Here is an 18,897-nt window from a genome sequence, read left to right as displayed (position 1 = left end):
GGAACAGCAGGACACAGGAAGTCTTCCACAGGTCAGTGTTAAAGCCAGTGGAAAGCAGGATCCCGTACAGGGTAGCAAGGGCAGCCAGGAAGGATGGAAGGATTCCTTGAGGTGGCGGTAGGTGACGCCATCGTGACCAGGGCCGGTGTTGTGTTTGGAGTGGAAGACAAATGTGACGTTGTTTCTGGTAATGGGAGTGTTGATGTCTGAGGGGGGTAACTGATCCAAGTACAGCAAACTAGGGGCGAGGGGTGGGACAGAGGTATCAGTGCGTTTAAGGACCTTGGGGAAGAGGGAATAGTCAAAATGGTGATCATCAGGAATGGAGACCTCATCTAGTTGGGAAGCAAAATGGTTAGCCTTACCGAGGTTGTCAGGGAAGGGGCGATTGTCATGGAGAATAGGGTAATGCTGGGTGGGATGGCTACCAGTAAGGTGGTGGAAAGCTAACCAGTGCTTGGAGGAGTTGACAGGGAGGGTGGAGTTGAGGCGTGTGGACATCTGACACCAGTCCCGGTGTTTCTTTTCTGTAAGGAGGTTCTGGATGTGTCGCTGTAATTGCCGGTGGCCGATGAGTGTATCCCAGCCACGGGTGCAGTGGAAGGAGTGGTAGAGCCTGTGTGATACACGAAGGACAGCCTGTGGAGAAAGCATAGGGTAATGAGGGCGGATGAGTTTTGCAGGAAAGTGAGCCTCCACGGCATCAGGAATGGTCTTCTGAAGAAAGAAAGAGGCATGGGTGATGTCAGCAGGATGGTGAAAGGTAAGGGGGTGGATTTTGACCGGTGAAGCAATGGATTTCTGGTAGGCGTCCCAGTCGGCACAGCGGCAGTCATAGACGGATTTTGGAGGGGCAGCTGGGTGGGTTGTTGCAGGGGGCCACGGTCAGAAGAGATGGTGAGAAGGACGGGAAGTTGGTTACTGTAGTGATACAACCGTGGAGGTTGGGGGAAAAAGTGATACAACTGTGGAGGTTGGGGGAAGTGAAGATAACATCCAGGGTTGACTTACTTTCAGGATGGGTGTGTTGTGGAAGAGGAAAAAAGGTCACCACGGAGGGTAGCAAGGAACTGATGCCACAGCTGAAGGGTGGCGAGGTGATGGTTGTGGATGTTTGTGTCGGTGGCAATCACATAGTTTGAGAAAGTACAGTCAACATGGGAAGTGAAGTTGTAGGGTGAGAGGACCTGTGGGATGGATATAGATGGTGGTGCAGGTGATGGAGAGGGAAGTAAAACATGCTGAGGGGAAAGTATTCAGTTGGTTCATTGAGGAGGGGTTGTGGCCAGATAGGGAGATGCTTGAGGTGGCAAATTGTGGCCTCGCCTCGGGCAAGAGGAAATGGATTTTCGGTGTGGTGAAGGAGATCCGAAGAGGTGCGGGCAACATTTTGAGGTTGGATACAGGTTTCATTATGGATGGCGACGACCTGGTGCTGGGATAGGGTATGCATGAAGAGATATTTGTTGGGTTGGAGGGAGTGAGTGTTTGGGTAAGGACACAATACTGTTGACGTGCCAGGAGTTGGCCGGGTGGATGTTTGGCAGAGGGTGGGGGGTGGGGGGGGGGGGGAATAGAGGAGAGAGGGGCTCAAACGATGGTGTCTACATGTGTGAAGGTAAAGTGGGCCTGATTGTTGGAGTAGGTGGCGTAGGTATTCAAATGGAAAACAGAGGGGGTGTCAAAGGAAATCTGCTGGAGGGTGTGGGAGCATTGGAAGGAGTGGATGTTCTGCAGGATGATGGTCAGGAACCAAATGTCTTCAGCTTTAGGAGGAGGATGGAGGGAATTGTTGGGGCGTATGGTCTGGTCGATGGAGCGAATGGGGACTGTTAGCTCAACATTGGTGGGACTGGGTTTGGGTTTGCATTTGGAGGAGTAGGTGGGGTGGGGTTTCATTGCAGATTTGCACAAAGGGGGAGAGGCAAGGTTAGGACACTGTTTAAGAAAGTGGGAAGTTTTACAATGGGGCAGTTGTGGGGGGGGGGGGGGGGGAGGGTTCTGGCAGTTTTGGGTGAGGTGGTCATTGTACAGGAGACAGCATTGGCAGCAGTAGGGTTGAAGAGGGGAACAGGACAGGTCAACAGGGTGGCGGCACTTGAAAATCAGAGCTCCCTGAGTGTGGAGATGATCAGTAAAGATTTGTGTGAGGAAGGTAGGGCGAGAGGAGTTTTAGATATGGCGGGCCGTGCAGCTGAGTTTTGTGATCACAGTGGAGAGTGTTGAAAGATTACAAGATGGTTGGGGCTGGCAAGGAGAGGAGGGCGTAATAAAAGGGGTGAGGGATGCATGGGGGCCAAAGGGGATCTGGACAAGGTGGGGGAGGAGATCAGCATGGAAAGAGGGAGAGGGGAATTTGATGAGGACAGTGTCTCGGGGTTGGCTAGGACGACGATATATCGGGGGGAAGGGGGAGAGCTGAGGAGGCAGGAGGAGGCGTGGTGACCACAGGGGGATCGGCAGAAAGAGGGGGGGGTGGTAGTTTTTTGGAGGAAGGGGTGGAGATGAGGTCGCCATTGGACGCTTGGGTGGTTTTTCACTGGTGTCGCCTGGGAGGAGGGTGAGGGACAGGACGGATGGGAAGGTGGTCGGAGCAGGCCCCTCTCATGAGGCGGTGGCACTGGCAGTAGAGGTGGTGTGCTCTGTGGTGCAGTGGGTGGTGACTCTGGCCTGGGAAGGGGTACCGGTTGTAGCAGGGCCGATGGGGAGGGGGGGAAGTAATGACATCGAGTGATAGCAGCAGTAGGGGGGCAGGAGCAGAAGGAACATATAGATGGGGATACTGAGATGAGGAGGAGATAGAAGCTGAGGAGACCACAAGGAGCACAGGTGGAGTAGATGTGTGAAGCCGAGAGTAGGCAGTCCACGAGGTAACAGTGGGTGCAGGGGAAGAGGAGGTGTAAATGTAGGGTGTCCACGGTGGAAGGCTTCGTCCACTGGTGGACGCAGTGGTGGCGGGCAGCGGGTGGTGTTGGCGACGGTGAGCACTGGGCAGTGGGCAGTGGGCAGCAGCTGACAAAGAGACAGCTGGCAACAGCGAGGGCAGGTAGGTGGTGGACGAACGGATGGATGGCAGTCACACAAATGGATATATGGCAGCAGCAGGGGGGTCCTTCCAAAAGTGTTGATTTCACCCTGTGTGTAGCTCAGTAATCGATTCGGAAGTTAGGGAATCCAACCTTTGAGATCTATTTCTGTGGTTAAACAGTGTTTCCAAAAATTAAGTGAGATATATTTTTCTCTTTTTTTTTTTTAATCGAATTTTGACTCCCCCCCTACCCAGAGGGGTGGCAGGCTGGAAACAGCTTAATATCCCTCTCTACAGCCTATATACGAGTTAAAACACGGAATGAAAAGGTAACAAAGAATAAAAACAGATGATAAAATGGTCAATTTTTAAAAACTGCAAAATGGCGGAAAGGTGTGCAAGTTAAAATACAAAAACACGGGGTTGATGATGCTAATGCACACTCAGTAGGTAGACAGTCACAATTAAAAGAACACAGCGACAGTCTGGTTTCTGTTCGCAACACTCGGAAAGGTGATGCACGACACTAAACACTCACGTAAACATTGCAGTATAGAGTTGGCACAAAGATGCCACACAACAGCCTATGGCAGAAGGTGGGAAGGGGAGAGGGGAAGGACACAGACAGGTGAGGGGAAAAATGGGGAGAGGAGAGGAAAAAGCAGAGAGGGGTTGAGACGATATAGGGAGTGGACACATAAAAAGGGCGGGGGGGGGGGGGGGCAGGGTGGTCACGAGAAGGAGGGGGAAGGCAGAGGCAGAGAAAGCAAAAGCACTCTGGGGAGAGAATGGAGTCAAAGAGGGTAGAGGCAGGGAAAACTGGTGGGAAGGGGGGGGGGGGGAGAGGGACATTATGAAAGGGACAGAGGTAGGGAGGGGGAGTTGAGGATTAGAGTTCAAAAATTAAGTGAGATAAAAGTTAGTTTATCTAACTATACAAAAGGAAACTTTTTTCTTTGTTGTACTCAGTTCCCCATCTGGGGCTGGCTGGCATCACCATAGGCGCTGCTCTTCTGCCAAAAGACATTAATTATACAGTAGAAGACATTTAAAATAACATAAAGGAGAAAACATGGCGATACATAAATATAAAAAGGGGGGAACATTATAAAAGAGAACAAACAAAAAGGAGGCGACCGTAAAATGAAGATAAAAAAGAAGTGTACGCAGAAAACGACACACTGTGACAATTAAAAAAACACAAGACGAAGTATAGCTAGAGCATAAAAGTTGTGACGGGTGTTGTATCGCAGAACAATCACAGACAGCAACACTATGTACAAGTCCAGCACACGATTGAAATCACAGCTCTTGACGTCACTGGAAAACAGCACCAAACTCAACACAGACTGCCGATGACAAACAAACTGAGAGGGTCTGCCAAGAGTAAGGAGACAAGGGAGAAGGGAGGAAAGATGGGACGGGTGGTGCTAGAGGGGGGGAGGGGCGGGGAGATGGGTGGGGGGCCACTGATGGGGGGCCAGGGAGGGAAGCATGGGGGAGGCAAACAGCCGAGGAGGGATGCAGAGACTCAGAGGGGGAAGGAGGAAAAACCGCTCTGAGGGAAGGAGGGGAGAGGGAAAATGGGGATCCCTTGGGAGGGGAGGGGGGGGAACAAGGCCATGCTACAGTTTGTAGGAAAGGTAGATATCACAGCGAAGTTCAGCATCTGGGAGAGGGAGGTGCTGGTCATTGTCCTGATGAAGGAGACGGAGTAAGTGGAGGTGGGGAGAGGCAGGAATACAGCGATAGAGGTGCAGCAATGGACGGGGCGTGATGAGGAAGGAGGACACCAGAGGGTAGGGGGCATCAAGCTTGCAGACAGTGTAAAGGATGCAGAGATGTTGCGGGGAAAGGAGGAGGTGTGGGAAGGGGATGAAGTCATACAGGAGTCGTGTGGGGGGCGGAAGGCGGATACGGAAGGCGAGGCAGAGCGTGTGGTGTTCTAGACTTTCGAGGGCTTTATAAAAGTGGGAGGGGAGGACATCCGGGCAGTGCTGGGATGACAGAGGATAGGACAGATGAGGGATTTGTAGGTGTGGGGGATGGTGAAACCTCATTTCTGGCCAGACAGGAGTTTCATGAGACAGAGGTGGGAATCGCTTTCTGCTGGATGTTCGGGAGATGGGGGGTCTAGGTGAGGTGATGGTCGAGGGTGAGGCCAAGCTATCTCAGTAGGTTGAAATCGTTGAGATGGAAGGAGTGAGTGGTGCGGCCTGGGCTTTGGAGGAGTTGATACGATGGAAACACTGGTTGCACCAGATGGTGAACTGGTCAGTGTGGGTTTGGAGGGTGTGCTGTTACCATTGAAGGGTAGGATAGAGAGCCAGGAAGGTGGTGTCATCAGCATATTGGAGCAGGTGAACAGGTAGGGGTGGCTTGGGCATATATGTGATGTGCTAGAGGTAGAGGAGAGGGGAGAGGACTGAGCCGTGGGGGATGCCAGCAGTGGGATAAAAGATATGCGTGTTGGTATCATGGAGGGTAACATACGAAGGATGGCATGAGAGGAAGGTAGTTACCAGAAAAACAAAATTGATAGGCAGGGCGTAGGTCTGGAGTGGATGTCATACACAGTCGAAAGGAAATGTTTTTTTTTTTTTTTTTTTTTCCAATTCCCCCTGAAGGGGGCGGGCAGGCAGCAGCTTATTACCCTGCTCTGCAGCCTACAGACTTTTTAAAACGGAAGAAGAAGTTAAGAAACAATAAAAGCAGGCGATAAAATGGGGAGTTAAAATGCAAAACAGCGGAAAATTGTGGAAAGTTAAAACATAAAGCAAAGGGTTGGCAAAGCGAATAAAACTGCACTAAAATGTCGGCACAAAGAGGACACACCATAGCCTAGGGCAGATGGCCAAAGGAGGGAGAGGACTCATAATGGGGGGAGGGGCAGCGCAGACGTGAGAGGAAATGGGAAAAGGCAGAGGAGGGAAATGCAAAAAGACTCGGGGGTGAGAAGGGTGTCAGAGAGAGGGTATATGGGGAAAGAGGATGTAAGGGGGGGGGGGGGAGAGGGAACCCAGGAAAACGATGGAGGAAAAGGGGGGTGAGGGCAAAGATAGGGAGGGGGAGATGAGGATCAGAGTTGATAGGAGGGATAAATGGAGGGTGAGAGGGCATCATCCGGGAGGGGGAGTTGATGGAAGCCACCTTGGGGAAGGAGATGAAGGGTGTAGAGATGGAGGGTTGGGGGGACACAACACTGAAGACGTGGCAGGGGGCAGGGATGGGAGAAGAGAGGAGCAACCAGGGGGTGACGGGGATCAAGGCGGTGGGAGGTGTAGAGTATGCAGATATGTTCGAGGAATAGGAGCAGATGGGGGAAACGAATGAGGTCACAGAGGATCCGCTTGGGGGACGGGAGGCGTATATGGAAGGCAAGGCGGAGTGCACGACGCTCGAGGATCTGGTGGGACTTATAGAATTTGGGGGGGGGGGGGGTGTCAGATATCCATGTGGGACTAGTATAAGAGAGGATGGGATGGATTAAGGATTTGTAGGTGTGCAGGATGATAGAGGGGTGCAACCCCCATGTCTGGCCAGAGAGGAGTTTGAGGAGTCGGAGGCGGTTGTGGGCTTTGGATTGGATTGAGCGGAGATGAGGGACCCAGGTGAGGTGACGGTCAATGGTGAGGTCAAGGTAGGTGAGGGTGGGGGTGAGGCAGACAGGATGGGCGGAGACAGTAAGGAAGAAATCCAGGAGCCGGAAGGAGCGAGTGGTACGACCTACGTTGATTGCCTGGGTCTTGGAAGGATTGATTATCAGGAGCCACTGGTTACACCATGCGGCAAAAAGGTCAAGGTGATTCTGGAGAAGGCGTTGGGACCGTTGGAGGGTAGGAGCGAGGGCGAGGAATGCGGTGTCATCGGCATATTTCAAGAGGTGGAATAGAGGGGGGGAGGGGGGTTGGGGCATATCTGCCATGTACAGGAGGTAGAGGAGATGGGGGATGACAAAGCCAGAGGGGTAGAAGGTGTGGGAATTGGCATTATGGATAGTAACATAGGAGGGGCAGCGGGAGAGGAAGGAGGCCATCAGACAGATGTAGTTGACAGGAAGAGCTTAGGTTTGGAGTTTGAACAGGAGACCGGGATGCCAGACACGGTCGTAGGCCTTTTCGAGGTCGAGGGAGACAAAAATGGCGGAGCGGCGGGAGTTAAGCTGGAGGGAGAGGAGATGAGTGAGGCGGAGGAGTTGGTCATCGGCAGAGAAGGAAGGTCGAAAGCCACATTGGGTGTCGGGGAGGAGGTGGTGTTGGTGGAGGTGACGATGGATGCACCAGGAAAGGGTGGATTCCAAGAGCTTGCTGAACACCGATGTGAGACAGATAAGACGATAGGAAGAGGCATCAGATGGAGGCTTGTTGGGTTTGGAGAACATCAGGATACGGGAGGTTTTCCACAGGTCGGGATAGAAGCCAGCAGCAAGGATGACATTGTAGAGGGTGGCAAGGATGGAAAGGAAGGAGGGAGGGCAGTGTTTGAGGTGGCGGTAGGTAACACAGTGGTGGCCGGGAGTAGTGTTGCGTTTAGTGCAGAGTGTGAGGCTGATGTCCTATGTAGTGATGGGAGTGTTAAGTGCAGATGGTGGGGTGTAGCCCAAGTACTGGAAGCTAGGAGCAAGGGGAGGAACAGAGATGTTCGTACGGTCCATGACATCAGGGAAGAGGGAATAATCAAAGTGGGGATCATCTGGGATGGAAGAAACATCAGAGAGTGTTGGCCCTACTGAGGTTGTCAGGGAAAGGACGGTTATCAAGGAGGCGAGGGTACTGGGGGTGGGGCGGTTCCCAGTAAGGTGGTGGAAAGCAGACCAATACTTGGAAGAGTTTATGGGGAGCGTGGTGTTGAGTTGTGTACATGTCTGGCGCCAGGCACGGTGTTTCTTCGTAGTAAGCAGGTTGCGGACATGTCGTAATTGCGGATAAGTGTATCCCCGTCACGAGTGCAGAGAAAGGAGTGGTAGAGGCAGCGGGACTCTCGAAGAAGAAGGACGGCCTGTGGAGGCAGCGCGGGTCAGTGAGGGTGGATAGCTTTGGTAGGGATATGGGTGGCGACAGAGACAGACAAGGTCTGGTGCAGGAAGGCAGCAGTGTGACAGATGTCATCAGGAGATTGGAGGGTAAGGTCGTGGCCGTAAACCTGAGTGTGAATGGAGTCCCGGTAGGCATCCCAGTTAGTACGGGAGTAACCATGGACAAGTTTAGGAGGGATGTCGGGGTGAGGAGCGTTGCGGGGATGGTGACCATCAGAGATAGTGAGGAGGATGGGAGCATGGTCACTGCCAATGAGGTCAAGGACATCTGCGGTGATGAACTTAAGGAGGTTGGGAGAGGCAAGGACCACATCGGGAGTGGTGTTGGATTCGGGTCGGGTATGCTGAGGGAGGGGAACCAGGTCTCTCTGGAGGGTAGTGATAAACTGATGCCACCGCTGTAGGTCGGCAGGATCATGGCGGTGGATATTGAGGTCGGCGGCAATAATGTAGATGGAGAAGGTGTGGTCAATGTGGGCCAGGAAATAACAAGGAATGGTGGCACAGGTGACGGTAAGGGTGGGGAAGAAGAGGCTGAGGATGAGATGCTCGGCAGGATTGTTAAGGAGAGGTTGGGGTCGGACCGGGAGGTGCTTGAGGTGGCCAATAGCAACTCCGCCACACGCCAGAAAGTACGGGTTATCGGTGCGGTGAAGGGTGTAAGGAGCTGTGGAGATGGTGATACGGGGTTGAAGGAATGTTTCATTTAGGACGAAGGCATCCACACAGTGCTGACGGAGGGTGTGGAGGAAGAGGAGTTTGTGGGTGGGCAGGGAGCGAATATTATGGTACAGGATACGGTAGGGTTGTTGTTCCATGGTGGGGGGGGGGGGGGGGGAGTTAGACGAGGGTGGTGAGGGGGATTAAGGTGAAGTGAGCCTGGTTGTGGGAGTATGTAGCATAGGTGGCAAGATGGAAGATGGAAAGGGCAGCGAGGGCAATTTGGGAAAGGGTGAGTGCTGGAACGGGAGGACGTTTTGGAGCACAATGGTGATGAAACGAATGATATCCTCTGCAGTAGGTGGAGCACAGAGCGAGTTTTTGGGGTGAATGGGGTCATCAACAGGAAGGACAGGGACGGTGAGCTCAGTGGTGACTGGAGGAGGTTTCGCTTTACACTTCGAGGAGTAGGTAGGATGTGGTTTGTCACAGGTGTTTTCATGGGGGGGGGGGGGGGGAGAGGGGTGGTTGGGGCAGTTCTTGAGGAAGTGGAAGCTTTGCAAGTAGGGACAACTAGGGGCGTTCTTTCAGGCAGAGGGTAACACGGTCATTGCATGTGAGGCAACATTGGGAGTGGTAGGGATTGGACTGGGGAACGGGAGGGGTCCACCTTATGGCGCCGATTGTAGATGAGGGCTCCCTCATTGAGGAGGCGGTCAATAGAGGAGCAGGATTCAGTGAATATCCGCAAGAGATAAATCAGCCCGGCATCATTGAAGATGCGACGGACCGAGCGGATTTCGATGTCGGGCCGGGTGTTGAGTTCTGGCAACACTTCAGCCTCCGTGACCACAGGGCTAAGCTTCATGATCACAGCGGTGAAGGGTTGGCGGACGTCGGGGTGGTTGAGGCTGACAGGGAGAGGACAGAGTGTGGTAGGGGGTGAGGGTTGCACGTTGGCCAAATTGGATACATGGGATGTGGGAGAGGAGATCGGTGTGGAAAGAAGCATTGGGGGATTTAACAAGGAGCAAGTCCTTGCAAGGAATCGGAAGGGAGATGGGGGCATTGGGGTAAGTATTTCCGGATAGCTAGGGTTAAGGGAGTTGGCATCAAGGAATTGAGGGTCAGGATTTGGAGAGGACAAAGGTGTGGATGGCAGGCGTGGCAGGGGTGGGGGTTGGGGTCACGCCATGGGGGTGGGCGGGTCATGGGAATCGGGGGTTTTCTTTGAGGAGATTACGAGGGAAGGGTCAACATTTGGGGCTTGGAAGGTTTCGTGGACACGACAGGGTGGAGAGGGGGGCTGGGGGATGGGTTGTAGGGGGATATGCCGGGGGGCAGTAACCACCCTGAGCAGCAGATCACGCAGAGGGAGCGGGCGTGGGTGTCACAGAGGACTGTGGAATGTTGAGCCGAAATCCGTGCTGGCTTGGAGCCTGTCGGAGGCGGTGCAGGGAGCAGCGGAAAGTCTGTAGATGTCGATGGGGCGACAGTGATAGGGGAGGGCGAGTTGGGGGTAGTTACAGCCTAAAATGGCGCAGGGGTGGGGTGGACAGTGAGAGAAGGAAGCACGGGAATGGAGTGGAGGATGAGCTCCATGTGATGGTGGTTGGCGCAGCGGAGGGAGAAGTGAAAATGATAGTGGTGCTGGGTTGGGACACGGTGGTGGCGGGCGAGAGGGGGGCAAAGACGGCAGTGACCAGGTGGGTGCGGCGGCTTCTAGCACTGGCAGGCGGCGACCAGGTGGGCGAGGAGGACCGGACAGCGAGCAGTAGTGATGGAGTAGCTCTTGTAACCCCCACCCCCATACGATTTCCTGGCTGACACTGACTGCACCTTCTCCACCTGTGTGATTGCCGCAGACCTCAATATCCACAGCCGTACTACTGCCAAACTTCAGCGGTGGCATCGGTTTATCACCACCCCACAGGGAGATCGGGTTACCCTCCCCAACATACGCGACCAGAGTCCCACATCCCTCCTGACGTGATCCTAGTCTCTCCCAACCTCCTTGGGGGCATCACTGCAGAAGTCCCTGACATAACTGGCAGCAACCATGCCCCGGTCCTCCTCACTATCTGTGACAATCGCCGTCCCCCGTCCCGTTCCTCCCCTGACGTTCCTCCTAAACTTGTCCACGATTACTCCCACTCCAACTGGGATGCCTACCGAGACTCCGTACACACCCAGGTCAAACGCCATGGCCCTACCCTCCAATCTCCTGATGACATCTCACGATCTGCTGTCCTCCACCAGACCTTGTCTGATGCCGTAGCCACCTATATCCCTACCAAAGCCATTCAAACCCACCGGCCAGCCCTGCCCTCACAGGCTGTCCTTCTCCTTCATAAATCCCGTCGCCTCTACCGATCCTTCCTCTGCACACTCGTGTCCGGGACACACTCACTCACTACTGGCAATTACGACGTATTTGCAATGTGCTTACTGCGAGGAAACGCCGTGCCTGGCAACAGACCTGCATACAACTCAATGCCGTGCCCTCAATAATCTCTACCAAGTACTGCTCTGCTTTCCACTGCCTTGCTGGGAACCACTCTACCCCACACTACCTTCTCCTCCGTGATGACCGTCCCTTTCCCGACAACCTTAGTAAGACCAACGACTTTGCCTCTCACGTATCCAAATTATTTTCACTTCCAGTTGATCTACAATTTGGTTTTCCCTCCTCCTGAACGTCATCAAATGTCTGGATACCACCGCTCCTCCCCTTGCTCCAACCTTCCAGTACTTGGAACACACAGCACCATCAGAACTTAACACCCCCATCAATACACTGGACATCAGCCTCACACTCCACACTAAACGCAACACCACTGCTGACCGTGACCACATTACCTACTGCCATGTCAAACACTGCCCTCCCTCCATCCTTGCAGTCCTCGCCACACTCTACAACGTAATCCTTGCCACCAGCTTCTACCCCGACCAGTGGAAAACCTCCTGTATCCTAATGTTCTCCAAACCCAACGAGCCTTTATCTGACGCCTTTTCCTATCACCCTAAATGTCTCACCTCCGTATTCAGCAAGCTCTCAGAATCCATCCGTACCCAGCACAGCCGTCACCACCTCCACCGACACCACCTCCACCCCGACACCCAGTCTGGCTTTCGACCTTACACCTCTGCCGACGACCGAGTTCTACGTCTCACTCGTCACCTCTCCCTCCAGTTTAATTCCTGTCGCACTGCCATTTTTGTCTCTCCAGACCTCGAAAATGCCTACGACCCTGTTTGGCCTCCCACTCTCCCGTTTAAACTCCAGACCTGCACCCTTCCTATCATCTGTATGCATCTGATTGCCTCCTTCATCTCCTGCCGCCCCTCCTACATTACCATTCACAACAGTTGCCTGCACCTTCTATCCCTCTGCGCATGTGCCCCAGGGCTGTGTCCTCTCCCCTCTCCTCTACCTCCTGTACACAGCAGATACGCTACAACACCCCCCCCCCCCCCAAGTCCACTTCCTGCAGTATGCCAATGACATTGCCTCGCTCCTACCCCTTAACTGTCCAAACATCTTCTCCAGAATCACCTTGACCTTTTTGCCACAAGCTGTAACCAGTGGCTCCTCTAAATCAAACCTTCCAAGGCCTAGGCAATCATTGTAGGTCAAACCACTCGCTCTTTCCGGCTCCTTGATTTTTCCCTTACAATCTCTGCCCGCCCTGTCCGCCTCTGACCCCCCTCCCCCCCACCTACCTTGGACTCACCATTGACCATCATCTTACCTGAATCCCTCATCTCTGCTCTATCCAATCCAAAGCCCACAACAGCCTCCATCTCCTTAAACTCCTCTCTGGCCGGACATGGGCGTTGAACCCATCTACTATCCTTCACACCTACAAATCCTTAATCTGTCCCATTTTCTGTTATGCCAGTCCGGCCTGAATAACCACCCCCCTCCCCTCCCCCCACAAAAAGTTCTATAAGTCCCCTCCAGATCATCGAGCAGCATGCACTTTGCCTCGCCTTCCGTATACGCCTCCCATCCTCCACGTGGATCATCTCTATGACTTGATTCTTTTCCCCCATCTGTTGCTTTTACTTGACCATATCCAAGGCCACTTTACCTCCCACTGACTTGATGCCCCCCATCCCCTGGTTGCTGCTCTCCTCTCCAACCTCATCCCGCTGCTGCGCCTTCACCCTTGTGTCCCCCCTGCCCTTCACACCTACACCCTTCATCTCTTTTCCCAAAGTGACTTCTGTAAACTCCCCCTCCCGGATGATGCTCTCTCTCCCTCCATTTCTCCCTCCTATCAACTCTGGCTGCCCCCTCCCCCTGTCCTTTTCCCCATTTCCTTCATCCCCTCCCCTTCCATCCTGTTCCCTTTTTACCCATCTACCCTCTCTTTGACTCCTTTATCTCCCCCGAGTACTTTTGCTTTTCCCTTCACTGCTTTCCCCACGCCTTCTCGCATCCGCCATGCCCCCCCCCCCCCTCTTTTACCGTGTCCTCTCCCACCATTGGGTCCCTCCTTTTTGCTTTTCCTCCCCTTCCGCCTTCTCTTTTGAAAGGGTCCCCCCACCCCTCCCCCCAAAAACTGCCTTCGTGTCTGCTTTATAGTGCAGTGTTTAAATGTTGTGCGTGCCGTTTTTTTTTTTTTTTTTTTTTTTTTTCCTTTGTATGTGCCGTGAACAGATACCATACTGTGACTAGGTGTGTTTTTTAACTCTTGCGAACAGAAACAAGACTGTCGCCAGGTTTTTGAATTGTGCCTGTCTAACTACTATGTGGTTTAAACAGCCGTTTTATCACTGTTTTTATTGTTTATTCTGTATTCTGTACTCATTATGTTTTTAAAACTCTTCTGTAGGCTGCAAACCGGCATATTACGCCAGCCTCCCACCCCCCAACCGATCTGTGGGGAGACTCGAAATCCAATAAAGAAAATAATTAAAAAACATACAACAGAAGCTTCATCAACGAAGAATTTTTAACTTGAACTAATATGTGGTGACAATTGCCGCAGTGTTATGTTGATGGATCGTCGCATTTAGTCGCGAGAAGTTGTTGGAATGAAACTAACAGTAAGGCATATGACTGGACTAACAGATAGTAAAGTACCTAGTCCCTGAAATACGCTTTTATTATTTGTTTATTTGCGTGTACTGTATTATTACAGGACACGTGGAAATGTAACAAAGACAAGACAGACATGCAAATGTAATGTGAATAATATTATCGATTTTTTTTTTTTTCCTTTATTGAATTTCAATTCCCCCCGAAGGGGGCGGGCTGGCAGCAGCTTAGTATGCCGCTCTGATTTTTTTTTTAATATCTCGTTTTTTTTTTTTTTTTTTTTCCCCATCGGGGCGGGCTGGCAGCAGCATATGCGCTGCTCTTCAGCCGAAAGACATAGAACAAACAATAGGAGACATTTAAAAAGAACAAAGGAGAGAATATGGTGAACATAGATATAAAAAAAGGGGGAACATCATGGAAGGCAATAGACAAAAAATGGGGTGACCGTAAAATGGAGATAAAAAAAATTGTTAAAAATGTTTAAAAGTAGCACACACAGAAAGCCACACACTGCGACAATTAAAAGAACACAAGGCACAGTATGACTGGAGCAGAAACGGTATCGACGAATGGCGTAGCACATAACAAACACTGATGGCGAACCTCAAGGCAGTACACAATTAAAATCACACCTCTTGACGCACAGGAGAAACAGCACTAAAAACAACACTGATGTGACAGGCGTCTAAAGCTAGCGAAATGAGGGATGCTCAACTACCGGACCTACCGATAGATGGCTCTACCAGCTGATCACTATCGTCTGTATTGCCCGCCATATTTGAATTTGCCAAGAAGTTTCTCTCGGTCTGTACGGTGTATAAGGAATTACGGATTATCGAAATGGTGATTTCTTGTTCTGCTTTCAATTGTACGAAGCGATGGAGTAAGGAAAGTGACTTACCATTTCACAGGTAATAGGACTACCGATACAGTACGACAACAATACAGACTTAGTGCGTTTGCTAATTCGATGTTTTTGAACAGGTTTCCTCTAAAGCACCCAGAGCTGCTGAAGAAGTGGATTACTTCCGTGACGCGGAAAGATTTTAAACCTACGTCTTGCAGTTTTCTTTGCGGAAACCTTTTCCGACAAGATGATTACGTAGTGAGCCCTGGAATGTGGAAGAAACGTCTCAGACCCGAAGCAGTGCCATCAGTTTTTGGCTTTCCGACACATTTGATGCCGCCAAATAAACAGCCACGACGACATGTTAGGATTTTGAGTGACAACGATGCTTCTCCATTTGAGGTAGCTTATTAATTTCCTTGCTATGTGTGTGCTTTTGACTTTTGTGAATTTATTTCGTACGGACACAAATGGGCTACATAGGTCTAAGCAATGCTGTAATACACTTCCATATTTTTGTTTTTAGTGTTCTGTCCTGGAATCCGTGCTTGATTTGCCCTCTGCAGAAGCTAGTGATTGCGTGGAGAATGTTGTCAATGAGAATTCTTCCGTGGAAAGCAAGTCCCATTTATCCAATGCAGAAGCTGCGAATTGTGTCGAAAACGTTAGTATAAGGATGTTTTCACACCCCCAAAGTTTTCTTATAATATTTTTTCATCAAGCCTTGAGTTATTTCAATCATATATAACGAAATTATTTCTTTATTTCAGAGTGCAGTTGGTTCTCAAGTAATTGATTGTGGTATACAGTCGAAAGTAGAAATGGAAGACAAGGCGACCGAAACTTGCAATTTTTTCTCAGACATTGTTCACGAATTAAAACGTAAACTGAAGTGTGTCTGAGAAAAACTTCGAAGAAGAGAGAAGAAAGTGTTTTCCATGGATAACATCATAAGTTCATTGAAGGAGAAGGGGCATCTTCCTGAGAAGTTACATAACTTCCTCAATCATCAGAAAGGAACACAAGTGGAATTAGTGTGCAATTTAGTGGACAACTCTCTCTTGTCAAAGGGTAATAGATACACAACAAATGTGAAAATGTTTGCGATGACTGTGTACTTTTATTCACCAGCAGCATATGAATACCTGCAAAAATTAATGCCTCTGACCCGTACATCATTGATTTCCAAATGGGTGGCAAGTGTCGACTGTAAAACTGGCTTCTTAAAAGATATTTTTAAGTACGTTGATTCGAACCCAATTGTAAGGGACCAGTTCAGCGATTCATGTCTAATTGTAGACAGTGTGGCAATTAGGAAGCAAGTAGTTTGGGACCAAGGAACTAAGCAATACACAGGTTTTTTAGAGTTTGGTGGGGAAGTGCCTCAGTCAAAAGAAGTAATAGAGGCATCTGAGGCTCTGGTTTTCATGCTTGTCTCTATTAAAGGCAAATTTATATGCCCGATTGCATATTTCTTTATCAACGGTGTACAGGCAAATAATCAGGCCACACTGATAAAATCCGCTTTAGAGAGGCTGCATAGTTCTGGCATTAGGGTTTGGTGTGTTACATGTGATGGCTGGAAGGTAAATATAAGCACTTTACGTACACTTGGCTGTACTTTAAATTTTTCCAAGGGTGATTTTAAAAGCTACAATGTTTATTGTATCTTGGACATGTCATGTGATTAAGTTTGCCAGAAATGCTCTAGCAGAAGTATCTGCTATTGAGTCTCCAACTGGCATTATTAGATGGCATTTCATTGAGCAATTGAACAAGGTACAACAAGAAGAAGGTATGACATTTGCCAACAAACTATCAGGACAACATATAAGTTATGTAAATAGAAAAATGAATGTTTCATTAGCTCCACAGACTGAGTTCTAGTGTGGCAGATAGTATAGTGTTTTTTGAGGAGGGCTGGTGATCCAAATATTAAAGGAAGTGAAGCAACAGTAGAATTTTTGTATAATATTGATAGGATTTTTGATATTCTGAACTCCAGAAATCCATTAGGTAAAGCGTATAAGAGCCCCCTGAGACTTGACAACAAATCTTATTGGCTTGGTATTTAAAATAGAATTAAAAAAATGATTCAAATGGCTCTGAGCACTATGGGACTTAACATCTATGGTCATCAGTCCCCTAGAACTACTTAAACCTAACTAACCTAAGGACATCACACAGCACCCAGTCAACACGTTGGTATTTTCAGACACACTGAAAATTATATCAAAAGCTTAAAAATCATTGGTGTTCCATTGCTGCTCCATGCAAGAAATACTTTTGCTTTTGGGATAATTTTCATAGCTCTGACAAGTATGCTTCGTGTTGAATCTCCTTTGAAGTATTTGCTAACATATAAACTGTCACAAGACCACATAGAGCTTTTTTCCCCCTGCATTCGGTCCAGATGTGGTTGGAACAACAATCCAAATGCATACCAGTTCAAATGTGCCATGAGAAAGTTGCTCTTGGGTAACAGTGTCACTGCAATGAATGGGAATTGCTCAAATTTTAATGTGTGTTGTTTGCCACCTGTTTATGATTTTCATGCAAGAAAGCATGTAGTAGAAAGTGATGAAAGTGCTGCAGAAAATGAAGTAGAGGAGTGGTGTGCACTTCTTGATGATAAGATTAAGTTCTCATTTCAGAAGTAAAACATACTCTATTATATTGCAGGGTATGTGTCATTGCGCCTTTCAAGGCAGATCACATGCAAAGACTGTCATCACATACTGAAGTCACCAGTAGTTAAATCTGCATTAGAATGTGATTCCCTCTATGCTTTTCCCAATATGGCCAGTAAAAATGCATTTGTAAATTTTGTTAACCGGGGAAAACTGGTTAAAACAAGTGACTGCGTGTACTCTGTTGTAGAATACTCAGAAACTGTTTCAGATGTTTGTGATTGCTGGGGATATGCGACAGAAATATATACAGGCCAAGATTTTGCATTGTGTTAAAAATAAATTTGTAGATTACCCATTTCTTGCTCTTGGTCATGATTACCATTATGAAATTAGGATTGAGGACTTACATCAGACTCAACTTGTTTGTAAGATTGCATCCCTATACTCCTGAATACGCTTAAAAACATATGGAAAAAAAGCCTGCTGAGAAAATTTTAAACAACAAATCAAGTATAAGGCAGACGTTAAATAAACTCGTATTGTTTAATCATGTATAGTGCTCAAACTGGAAAAATTATGTAACAAGACATTCTATGCAGATGGGTGTGACATTTTGACAGATTTTTTAAAACTATTTTGTCCGTAGAGTTGTTGTCGTGTAATGATGAACTTCAAAATATGAATCACATTGAAGTAAAATTAAGTCTTTACATCCTGTGTAGATATTGTAAAAAAATTATAATTGTTTATTATATAAGCTTATTTTAAGATGTTTGGTGTTACAAAATATGCACTTGCATTAAAAACGGGTGATTTGTGTGAAATTAATGAAAAAAAAAAAATGTTCTGAGACTTATTTGACAGATGGCTTTCAGTGTGAGAAAATATTTCCCTCAATAATTACGTTAACTTGAATTTTTCACTTCAAGAAAACAGTTTAATCACAGGATGGGTGTGATCTAATGGAGTATGCAGTGGCCCTATGTTTCAAACAGTAATGTTTGTGGATACTCTGCAACATAAGAGCAATAAAATTGTTACTCTGTTAATTCTTGTTTTAATACTTCCTATAATGAACACAATGTTCCAGTTGATCATAAGCATTCTTATTACTTTATAACCATTCTAGAATAAGGGGGCCCGAGTCAGGCAAAACCTGTCTTTATTTTGCTAGGATGTCTTTCTATTATATTTTCCTGTGTTGGGGGGGGGGGGGGGGGGGGAGAATGCAAATAATCATATAGAATTATCTTTCTAGCACTACAAAGTACGTAATACAGTGATTACAGGTACACCTGGAAATCTAGGAAATTTCAGTATTCATTTTACATGCCTAATTTTCATCAACATTTACCTTAATTATACGGTTACATTTTTTGCTGATTTGAACTGTGTACTACATGTTAAAAAGATTTTGTTTGGTCATAGTAATAAAAGCATTTCATTTCGTTAGTTCATATGTCCCATACGGAATTGAAATTATCAAGTTATGATGACAAAGGAAGGAAATAACATTAAGGAATCTTACTTCACAGAAATTATGTAACAATGGTTACACTTTTTGCTAGTTAACTTTAACACAAGCCATTTGGTTTCCATTAAGAGTGATAGCAGTTGCACGAGTCACGTAAAGAGCAAAGTTTC

This window comes from Schistocerca americana, chromosome 11 (genome assembly GCF_021461395.2).
Source record: "Schistocerca americana isolate TAMUIC-IGC-003095 chromosome 11, iqSchAmer2.1, whole genome shotgun sequence".
Classification (NCBI taxonomy): Eukaryota; Metazoa; Arthropoda; class Insecta; order Orthoptera; family Acrididae; genus Schistocerca; species Schistocerca americana.
Note: the sequence above shows the minus strand (reverse complement) of the source record.